The following is a 12,070-nucleotide window of genomic DNA, read 5'->3' as shown; positions in this document are numbered from 1 at the left end:
AACCATAAAGGTGAGAGTGGCATGTACTATAATATGCTAAACACATCTTCCTGCAACTGTGACAACACTGCTTTGATTCTATAACATAACAATATTTTGGGACAACATGGGACCGGTATTCGTCCATCTCAGCTGTTCCATCCTCAAAACTAAATTAAAATGATTAAAAAATAATAATAATAAAAAATTCTAAACCCAGCCCTTTACAATCGTATACTTATTAAGCTTTTCCTTAAACTCACTTAAATTTACTGCCTCTACAACATCTGAAGGCAACACATTCCAAAGGCTAACCACCCTGTTAGAAAAATAAAACTGTCTGAGCTGAAGATGTCTCCTATCTTGCCAAAATTTATATTTCTGTCCCCTAGTCCTACTATTCTCATTGTTAAATAAAAAAAAAAGATGATACATCAACATTATCAATTCCCTTTACAATCTTAAACACCTCAATCAGATCCCCCCCCCAACTCTTCTTTTTTTCAAGAGAGAACAATTTGAGAGATTTCAGCTTCTTGTTGTATAACAACCCCTCCATCCCAGACACCATTCTAGTAACCCTTCTCTAAACCCTTTCCAACAATTCAATGTCTTTCCTAAGCTAACCAGTGACCTATACAATGAAAATTATAACCTCTTTAGACTTGTATTCAATATTTCTATAGATACAACCTAAAATCATATTTGCCCTACCACTAGCAACAGCAAATAGTGCATGCCCTCTCCAATTCTCTTGATCATACAAGCAGAAACAAAAAAACTACCCAAAAAAAATGGAGATTTGCAGGCTACATAACTTTTTCAACCACTGTCTATGGTAATAATAGTATTTATTTTCATATTTTAATTAAACTTGTTTTTAAGTAATTTTCAAATTCTCCTTAGATTCATATGATGGATATCTTTTGAAATTGAAGGTTGCCATTCATACATCCTGTGCAAAACATTTTTTTTGGCAAATGCACTTCTAATGTTGACTGAATACCACCATGCTGTCTGGTTGCCATTATGTTTGTTTTTTAAAATATACAATAATTGCCTTCTGATCTTCTGTAAACTAGATAGGTTGATAAATAATGAAAACATGTTTTACTATCACTGATAAGAACAATGTTCTTATTTAAAATATATCACATTTGCAGTTAGAAACAATTAAGTAGTTAGCTAATTTATTTTTGTACATTGAGTAGAATAAACATAAAATACTGAAATAAAAATTTGAGTCATCAGAATATTTTGCAATTGCCTACCATACTAACTGAACAATAAACTCAACGAAAGTTATCTATTTAAAAGTAAAAATCTAATTTTAGAATCAAACATTGACAAAATACCTTTATTAAGCCTTCAGAAATCTCCATTCATGTGACTTTTTTATTTCATACTGTGTGTATATATATTTGTATCTTGGGAAACCACTTGTACCTCATGATGACATGTTCTCCAAACATTGTAAATTTGTTACTGTTGAACGTTTAGTAAACTTTTCTTTGTTACTCATTCAACCCATCTCTAAGTTGTGTAGCTTACTTTATTTTAAGTTATCTGATGACTTCTCAATAAAGAACATTTCTATAGCTTTTAAACAGATATATAATTTAACACAAATAGGCAACTCCATGATAGGGGGCTTTAATCACCAAATATTAAATCTTTATAAAACCATATAAAAGTTTCAATACTGATGTAAAACGTGTAGAATCTGGTTCCAAACCAAATTTTTATTGCTGATGGTTCATTTTCTTAAAAATAGCACTTCTATTGGAATGCATTTTTAGCATTAGAAAGAAGGAAAAAAGGCTTCCATTGCAAACCCTTCCCTCTTTCCTTTATCTCCAATTCTAGTAACTCCATTTTTGCTTATTATTTGAGATCATGAACCCTAAAACTGAAGTGCAGAAAGCAGTTCTGTAAATTTCATACTTTGCCTTAGGTGATGACATATTTTCATCAATTTTGTCCGTAATTCTGTTACCAAGAAGAGTCGTAAAAATTTTCCTATGGGCTATCTATTGGTTGGAATTAAAACCTATTTAAAATTTAATTATTAGGTTTATTCAGTGATATGTTAGATCACTCATTTTTAGTGTTTTTTTTCTGATCTTGTAGAAATCCTAGTAACGGAATTATGGTAACAGAATTACATGAGATTGTCTCTTGCTGTGTAAGCCTATAGTAATAGAACCTAATTCACAGTTTCAGCACCAGAGATTAGGGCTGACAAATAAGGCATTGTTTTAGTTTAATTTCAATGTACGTGATAGAGGGCAGCAACAGTTTCCTATTTCCAGAAGGTTCCATGCCATGATCCTTAAGACAAAAGACAAATTGTAGCTGCACAAGTTTAAATCACACAACATCCAGTCATAAGGTGAGTAGACACACCAACACATCAAGTAAATATTCAATAGAACTACATAGAAGTGTTTTGTTGATAAATTTGTTGTACAGATTGACTTTCCTGAAAATTTCACAACAAAAACTCGTAATGAAATTCAGTCTGCATATTGGGCTTACAATCAGGTCACTCTGTTCACTGTATGTGTCTGGGGCAGGTGGGGGGAACACATTCAATAGTGATAATTTCTGATTACTTGCAACATGACAAATATGCAGTTAAAATCTTCCTCAGGGCCATCCTACAACACTTATATTCAACTGTTCATTAGTTTCAGAAAGTAGTTGGTTTTTTCTGAAGTTCCATCAAATCAGTTCAAACAGTGCTTCCTTCTCTCAAACATCACACTGTTAAACAGAAATATAGAGTGGAATTTCTTTGCCACTTCTCATGGCAAAGATCCAGTAGATGGCATTGGAGGAACCACAAAAATATTGATCTCCTCATAAGTGATGTCTGGCAAAGCAGAGGTAACAACATCCAATGAATTAGGTGAGGTTGCTGCCAAGAAATGCCAAAATATTCAGATATAACATAAGCAAAGCTGGATGATGATTGGAATGAGTACACAGAGTCACTGTGGTTGCACCATTTGTCATCAATCTACAGCAGCATGCAAATTCTCCTCCCACAAGGCACCACTTCAAAGGTGGAAATGCTGGTGAAGATGGTGATGACATTGATGATGATGGTGAAGAAGATCCCACAGTGAAAAGGGCCATTAGAACCAACCTTGACAACAAACCAGAAGCCTTGCCTAATGATCTTAACATGAAGTGAGTGGTTGTCAGATGCTCTGGCCAAGGAAATGGCAAGAAACTTGCTGGCCAGGTTCTTGAAACTCAGGACAATAAAGTCACCATCATGTTCTTGAAAAAGGTGGAATTTGGCAAATTGTCTTGACAGTTCCTGTGTAATTAAGATACTCACCGAACTACAGCTGGATAGACATTCAAGAATTGCCTTTTCAGATGGAGCTGAGTTGGCTTAAGTACATGTACATACATCTGTTGTTTTGTCTATTCTACACACTATCAATAGGCTTGAAGTAGCATCATAATAGAAAAATTCAGTTCTCTGAGTGCATATCTATAAGGAAGAGTATTCTGAGGTGGTATTGATGTATTATTCATGTATATATTCAGACAGGTAATTCCGTTACTGAACTATTCTTGCTAAATTTAGACAAACTGTGTATAAATATATTAGGACCAAACCCTCTTCCATGAATTAGCCACCATCCATATCTACCTTGTAATGCCAGCCATCAGCTTCAGTTAGCTACAAGATTCAGATGGAATGTCATGACATTTGTTAAAAACCAATTTTGAAATTTTCTGTGCAATTCCATTACCAAAATAAAATCAATCATAATTTCATCCCTTTGTTAGAATTTGTTTATAAATACAACTGTTTATTATAGGGAAGAGTTTGTACTTCCCCAGCCTACTCAAGTTATTCTTCAAGGCACAAACTGAGCTTCAGCATTTGTAACCAAATTCCAAAAATTGTTGTGAATTGTAATTTAATTACTGTGGAATTGCCCAAACAATTTTACAATTCAAAAAGAAAAGAAACATTTACAGAAACTATAAAAACCTGTTAACCCAATGTATATGTACTATTACATGATAGGCTAATCGTTGCTCTATCCAATGAATCATAGGTTTGAAAAATGTTTAACATGTGTATTCCATTTCATTTATTTTTTGTATTGTTCATTGAATATCGTGTATTGATTTTTGCACATGTTTTGAAAAATAGTTTTACTTCCAACAATGAAAGAAGTATTCAACTAACACTTGATGTAGGCCTAAAGTTAAAGCTAGTCTTATTTATAAGTATTTTATTGTTTTTAGGGTGATAAAGTTTACCAACTGTGTATTAAAATTTGTTTGAAAATGTCACAAAGTAATATATTTGTTTTCAGGTTTTGTACTACTAGGCATATATGTATTTTTATATGACAGTTTAGGATGAACAAAATAAATTACTCCTACATTATTGCACCTGAAAATAGGATTTCCTCTAGCTTTTCATATAGTTTTGTTGCAAATTTTTAAGGCAATTTTATATGTTAACTCTAAGTACTTAAACAATTTTAACTCAAAAATATTTCTCAGTTTATATTTTGTTGTATTCTGATATTCATATTATTAGATATAATTCATGAAAAGTTAATAATTTAATTTCTGCACAGCTGCAAAAAATTTTGCTTATAAACAAAACAACCTACTTGTTGATTTATTTTTAGAATTTTTCTGCCCATCTCACAGAAGAACCTTATCTTTACTAAGAACCTATTGCTCCTTGAAAACATATGTTTCTTGATTTTCAAGATTCTCTTAATTTTTGTACAAGCCTTGGTTGAAACCTTGCTATGACATAAATTGGTTTAATTCTTTATAATAAAACATAGCTTTGAAAACAGCTATAAAGAAAATTTAAATTTGATTAGATAGAGCAAGAACTAGGCTATCACATATTAATAAAATAAATATAGGTTTAAGTTTTTCTATAATTTCTGCAAACTTTCTTTCCAGTTCTTTTTGTCGTGAATTGTGAAAGTATTTGTGTGTTACATTCTGTCTGAAAGCTACAGAAATTCTCTTCAGTGAGAAGCATCAGATAATTTGAGGTAAGGTGTGAGGCTTGTATGGTTTAGAAACAGGTTGAATGGGTAAAAAAGAAAGGTATTAAAAGTTTAACACTGTAGCAAATGTACAATGTGTGTAGAAATTTTTGTCATCATTGGATACAAGTAGTTTACTTAAGACACAGAAATATGTATACATTACAAAGCAGAGAAGTCACATTATTGAATATTGTTTAAGGCTTAATAAAAATATTTTGCTGGTTTTTGGTTCTTTGTTTAAAATTAAGGTTGTTTTTATTTTTAGTAGATATACTATGGTTTTCTTGAGTTGCAATGTTTGTAAACATGAGTTGTTTTTGTTATGTTTAACAAATAAAATACATTTGTCAACAAATCAAAGAAGCTTACTGTTTGGTGAATATGGTAGGTGATTGTAAAATATTGTGATGACAAATCTTTACTAATTATTGTTTTTATGTTTATCTTATTCAAACAATGTACATAAATAGTTTTACTAGCTACTTCATTATTTTTAATTCTAATTATGACTTTTTCAATGAAAACATTATTAAGCTTTTTGGGAGAATAAACTGTGTTTTAATTATTTAATTATCAATTCATATGATGTACTGAATATCAGTGTGAAATTACTGCATATTTTAAAAACAAACAATGATGAATGGTTTGTGGTATTTAATCAACATTAGCAATTCATCTGCCAAGTAAAAAGTGACCATAAAACTTATTGGATTTTTTTTGACAAATGTGGAAATGGCAATCGTCAGAAGGAGTATCATATGAAATCAAGAATAATTTGAAAATTACTTGGAAAAACAAATAAGTTGATTTAAAAGAAAATAGGAAACTTAATACCATCATGTTTGCTTGATGCAGTGGTTGAAAAAGCTAAGATGTAAGCATATACCCTTTTTTTTTCTTGTATGAGTTGTAGGGGGTGTTGTGTGTTAATCAATTTAATGAGTGCGTAATCAACTAATTGGTTAGAAAATACCACTAATCACCCAGCACTAGTGGTGAAAACCATTGAACAAAATCAAAACTCCTTTTATATGATGGAACTTATGCCTTTGTCACTTTGTACATAAGCCAGAAGGTGCCCATTTCCTCAGCACCTCTAGTTTTAACACCATCAGTATTGTCCAAGCAATTCCTAAACTTATTTGATTATAAATCTTTCTTTCCAGAACTTTAAGATAAATTTCATGCATTTGCTTAAGAGTAAATGGCTCATGATTGGATAACTATGGCAAATTAAAATGTGCTTAATCCTTTGGTAAACAATCAGGAGTCGGACATGTGCCACTGTAAGAATTTGTTAATGTTACTTTTTCTTATATGTATACACACACACACACACATACATATACACGTGTGAACTTAAATGATCTTCTCAAAAGATCAAATGAAAAGTGGTGTAAAATACACAATACAACATTTGTTAGCTAAATTAATGAAGAAATGAATAACTTTGGAACAAAATATTAGCAACAAGACTAAGAAAACTAGTTTGACACTTGTTTACAGTATAGGACTGAAGTGGAGACAAGAAAATGTTAAAACTACTTTCACAGCCTTTGTGCTAATATTGTATTCCTACATTTCTTTTTTTTTTGTTAATCAAAAGCAGACATTACTGTAAGACCATTCAAGACCAGTTGATAGTTAAGAATCATTATTGGAAAAATTAGATATGTGTGGGACTATATTAATAATTAGAAGAAAGCCTAACATCACTTAGACCTACAGTGTACACATATTTGTTATTATAGGGTAAAGGTGAGAGGAATAGATTCATAATTTTAAATTCAAGATACTTAAACAACTAAGATATTTTTTAATCCAAAATTCATCATCATTATTACATTATTTTGAAGTTCAAGATTTATAATCATTTTAAATTGTGGAGTCCAGGAATAATATTAACTTAAATTGTATTAATATCTATAAATGCATAATATTTAATTATATCTTCTTTTTTTTTCTGCTGATTTATTGTTAATGGAGTGCCAGTTTTTGTTTTCCTTACAACTAGTAAAGATTTTCATTATTTGCCTAAGCTACACATCCAACATACATATAAAAAAAACAGTTAATTTTGTATAATTTTAGGTTTAACTGAAGGTAACTACTTTGTTATAGTGTGGTGGCTGCATATTAAAATGGTTAATTAAGAAGTTGTTTCTTTCATCAATAAAATAATATTGATGAAATTGAGATATGCAGTGAACACTTTAACTCAGTGTAACTACCATATATACAACTATTTATTGATTCATAGCTTTGTATTTATAGTCTGAGCCCCCCCCCCCCCCCGCGAATTTTTCACTGGATGGTACCATTTGAGGGCACTAAACTTTATAATGATATTTTGATAGTTATATATCTGAGGGTCTTGAATATGCATGATGGACACTTGAGGGTGATAGCTTAGTGTCAGAAATTAAAGGTGTATGTGGTAGGGGTTGCATCATTTTTACTGTTATTCAGTACATTTCAGATTCATGTATATAAATCCAATAGTTCCATTCAGAAAAAAGACTAAAAGTTTAACAAGATGCACATGCAAGAAAGATTAGTTTCACCTTGGCAAACATTTAATAAAATATATATATATATATATATATATATGTTTTAGTTTTTAAAACCAAAAAAGAAATCACACTGAAGGCCAACCAAAGGCTTCAAATGAACAACATTACAGTTTGTAAACTGAATGCAATTGTATTGATCATAACAAACTGTCATATTTCCTCATCATCAGTTTCCTCTTCCTCATTGTTGTCAAGACTACTGTTTTCAAGTATATCATATACTGTTCCATCACTCTTCATATTTCACAGGTTTGCAAGTGACATGTTTCGATGTATTTGAGTCCATTTGCCATGCACTGACATTCAGGTAGCTGACATCTGTGCAATCATTTGCATGACATGAATTCCATTACTGTATTTGGAGCTGGAGAACTTGTCATCCAGTTAATCTAGAGCTGTCCCTCTGCATCCAGAATCCAACCAAGACAGTCCAAAGGACTGAGTACATTGGTTTGCGCTTCAAGACTTCGGTACAATATTGTTGACTGATAGTTAGCTCTCACAGCATGCAAATAGAGACAATCTCTGCATAGAGGGAGTTGTCCAGATTCCATGTTTTCCTTCTTTGCTCTGAAGAGGTTGTACCTCAACTCATTAACATCATTGATGGCTGATGTGGATGAATACAGATGGCATGTGAATTCTTGGAGTTCATTGAAAAGTTCATCTGATATGGTCCAATCCTTGCCAAGTTTTGCAAGTGTTTTTTGATACTTCTCACTTTTCAGAAGTTTTAATCTCCCAAGATTTCCCACATCCTCCAAATGCACTTATGGTATTACAACCCGTGAAGCTGTGCAAACCCAAAAGTGCATTACAAACATTTAGCCCCACAGTCATGGTAATTTTAGAGATGTCAAGGAACTGGATTCATGTTTTTATGCCACATTTTACAAATGTGTTGCTGTTGATATCCTTTTGATAAGCTTGACATAGGATAAACACATCTGTATCCTCAGCATGGATAACCACTGAATCAAAGTCTGTTGAGGGATGTTTGGCATGAAGTATATGACTGTCTGCTTCATCTTGTGATGTAGTAAGTTCATTTATTTGAGACACATCATGCCTTGTCAGTTTGTAATATTTCTCTATGCACGTTATGTACAAGACCTTATCCTAAAGTCTTTGTCTTATATAGGGCTCTTTCCAGTCTTCAACAAGAAACTATTTACTTCACTATGCTAGCTCCACATTGCAGGAGGTGCCACCATTGCTGAATCTGGTGTCTAGGCATTATATATATGTGAATCGAAGATCAGTGTCAGATCCTAAAGTGACCTCTGCAGTTTTCATGGATAGATATGAGTAAACTTCAAATATCATATCATTCATCTCGCTGATAGCTGATGTGTGCAGAACTGCATCAAATAACTGTACTGATAGTTTAATGAAGGTTAGGTTGTCACCATTCATCTTGTGAATGAGGTTCATCCCATCAGTGATAGAGGTTGTCAGTGCTGCAATAATATCTGCTCGTTGCCCCTGGTTTAAGGCTGAAGCCTTTTGTGCCCCCAGAAGTCCTTGTTCATGGTCTCTTCAATTGTCTCATGAACAGGAATTCTGCCAAACAGATTGCAATCACTGATTTGAATAGAGAAGCCTCCATGTGGGAAATGCAAATAAATTTGAGGATTTGTCTCTGATAGATGCATCATATGGTTGTAATACACTGGTAAATGATGTGCGTAATTTTGCTTGTCATACGTGAAACACCAATGTATTATACTCTGAACTGATGGCAAATGAAGAAACCAGTCTCTTGATCTTGATAACTGCAGGAGCCCAAGAAGGATTTCAACATGGTCAAAAAAGATTAGCCAAAATGCTGATAGTTGACCATTTCTCAAATGCAACAGCAGAAGGCATTCTTTGAAGAACTGAAATATCCTACAGCAGGAAGAATCTAGAATCAAATGTTTCTTGGTACATTTTGTCATGTTATGATGTAATAGTGTTGAGAGCATTATTCAGTAGAGGTAAGTTGACACTGGGATCATTTTCAATCTAAGATAAGAATCCTTTCCAGACAAGCAGCATCAAAGCCTCATACACCAGTATGTACAATCTAATTCCATGGTTATATTTGCATCCTTCCAACACATTGTCAGTCAATCCTTCTGAAATAGTACTGGATTCCACAGCAAGATCCCACAATCCAACAGCATCAAATCTTTTGCCACTGATCGAGAGTAAATTGCATATTATGTAAAATGCACCCATTCTCAGGACAATGGTTTTGAACATTTCTTCATTTTTCCATATGATTTCTGCTGCCTTTGCATATAATGCTTGGTCAAAAACACATACAATGTCTTTGACGTTCAAGGGCTCTTTGATTCTTGTTACCTGCTGGAGGATCTCATTGACTGTTGACAGTTGAGTCACTGGCACATTTATCATTGGAAGATATTCACTTGTGTACTTCTTTACTGCGATGGTGTTTCGGATCAGCACATTAAAATCTGTCCAGGAACTAACCATCTGATCTTCACTATTTTCATGTGCAGTGTCCTAGGCAATTAAGGATCTTAATCAGTTCAACATTTCCTGTAAGAGACCTAACCATCCATTGTAAAAGAATGTGCTTTGGTGGTTTCACAGTACCTGCACTGATACCTTGCACACAATCTTGAGCTAATAACATGATTAAATGATCCAATCAAGCATTCTGGCCTTTGGTAGAAGTCATGATATTACCTGACAGTAGGCATCTTAAGAAGGCTACCAAGGAAGTTGGCAAGGGCATAAATTCTTCTCTTAGTTTATCTGGCTGTGGTGGCCATGGGTTATTTGTTTTTATTTTTTTGATATTAGGTCTGACGTTAATTGCACAATTCTTGATTAGACCATCAGGATCTTTCATTTCTGCAGCGTGTTTGAGCTGTTTCTTCATAACTATATTTTCCTTTGCTACATCTTGAATTGATAGGTTGTCTAGGATAACAAGAAGTTTTCCTCTGTCATTCCCAAAAATGTGAAGGGATTTGCCATATTTTGTTTCAAGTTTGTGGCAGATATGCTTTTTTGTTTGTGGCTTGATCTCCTGACCTTCATACCCTAGGGTGCTCATGAATTGTACTAACAGTTCTGACAAATGTGTGATATTGATTATGTGGGGCTTTGAAAACATTGTTCCTGAGGTGATAAAATAACATCTGATATACAACCTTTTCAGTGTTGTAATAATGCTGATCAGGATCAGATCGAGTTGCAGGTGATGTTTATATTCTCTGGTACTTGTGATACCGGGCTTCAGCTGACACTAGTTCTCTGGACATCAATGACAAGATTTTCTGATCAAGTTTTCTCATTCCTGCCATCCAAACGATTTTATCTGACCAAAGTTCTCTGCACTGGGATAGGGGTTCTCTGGATTTTGATCCTTTGAAATATTTACTCTTGTTTTCACAAAATATGTATATTTCATTATACACTCATCCAATGATGACATTAGATATTTCCCTCAGTGATAATTCTTCTTTTTTGACTGAATGGAGAAGTTAATGTTTCAGTGTTTTGTAGTCATTCAAGTTTTTTTTGTGGGTGAATGTGGTCTGGGATTTTCTGTGGTAGTAAACTATATCACCGCCTGCACTTGCTTGAAGGTCTAGTATTGGATGAAAGTTTTGAATCTCAGCTGCCTTGACCAGTGAGTCCATAGATTCTGGATCTTTTGGCTTTGAAAGTTCATTCAAGTAATCATTTTTTGGACATATAATACAGGTCGCTGTTCTTTCATCCTTGGTTTGTTGTCATTTGCTTGCAGGTGAGCCCACCATATTTGGTGTCATTGTTTCACTGAAATCTGTAACAAGACAAATAACCAAGTTAAAAAGAAATTCAAATGTGCCAAAACATTGAAAATTACTTAGCTAAATCTGTAAAGTAAACTTACAAGAGTATTATTATACTTGATTATGTGACAAACTTATTTAAACATGTATATCAGCCACTACATGAAACACCAATTGGCCAGTTCAAATTCACACACAATGCTGCTGAAGAAGACATATCTAATTTGTAGAAAACATGTTCATCAGTATGAAAAGGAAACTTATCTTAATGGATTTTATATATTAACTTACCATGGGAGTACCAATTACATATACATATGCTATCAAAAATATAAAAGGAATGTACGTCATGAACCTGGAATGTTGCTATTTTGGTACAATTTGTATAAGGAAAGGTTTTGTATTCTGTACAGGTACCAAATGAATAATTGTTTCAAGAAAAAGTATCTTGTATCATTCTGAAATTCAAGACAGTCATTCATTTAGTAAAAGCAAATATAATAAAACATTTTGACAATCATTGAATCAGTTGAACTACCACAACCGACAACTCCACTGAACAACTCAAAGTCTACTATAAAAACCAATTCTCCACTGCATACAAGACAGACGAACGGATTCTAAAGGATATTGTTTACAAAAATACTACACCAAAGAAACGGAACAC

General features: G+C 33.1%; 1 protein-coding gene across 2 annotated transcripts in view; it reads left to right on the top strand.

The window, feature by feature from the left end:
• Positions 1-12,070, top strand: part of LOC106462264 (syntenin-1-like) — a 16,981-nt gene that overhangs the window by 1,524 nt on the left and 3,387 nt on the right. Inside the window, exon 2 of one of the 2 annotated variants that reach the window (XM_022389458.1) lies at positions 4,942-5,036. The exons of the other annotated variant lie outside the window; for it this stretch is intronic. The gene's annotated coding sequence lies outside the window, so the exon portion shown is untranslated. The remainder of the gene's footprint in view (positions 1-4,941; positions 5,037-12,070) is intronic. 2 annotated transcript variants of the gene reach the window in all.

Source organism: Limulus polyphemus, unplaced genomic scaffold (assembly GCF_000517525.1).
Source record: "Limulus polyphemus unplaced genomic scaffold, Limulus_polyphemus-2.1.2 Scaffold1128, whole genome shotgun sequence".
Taxonomy (NCBI): Eukaryota; Metazoa; Arthropoda; class Merostomata; order Xiphosura; family Limulidae; genus Limulus; species Limulus polyphemus.
This window is presented reverse-complemented; position numbering and strand designations above follow the sequence as displayed.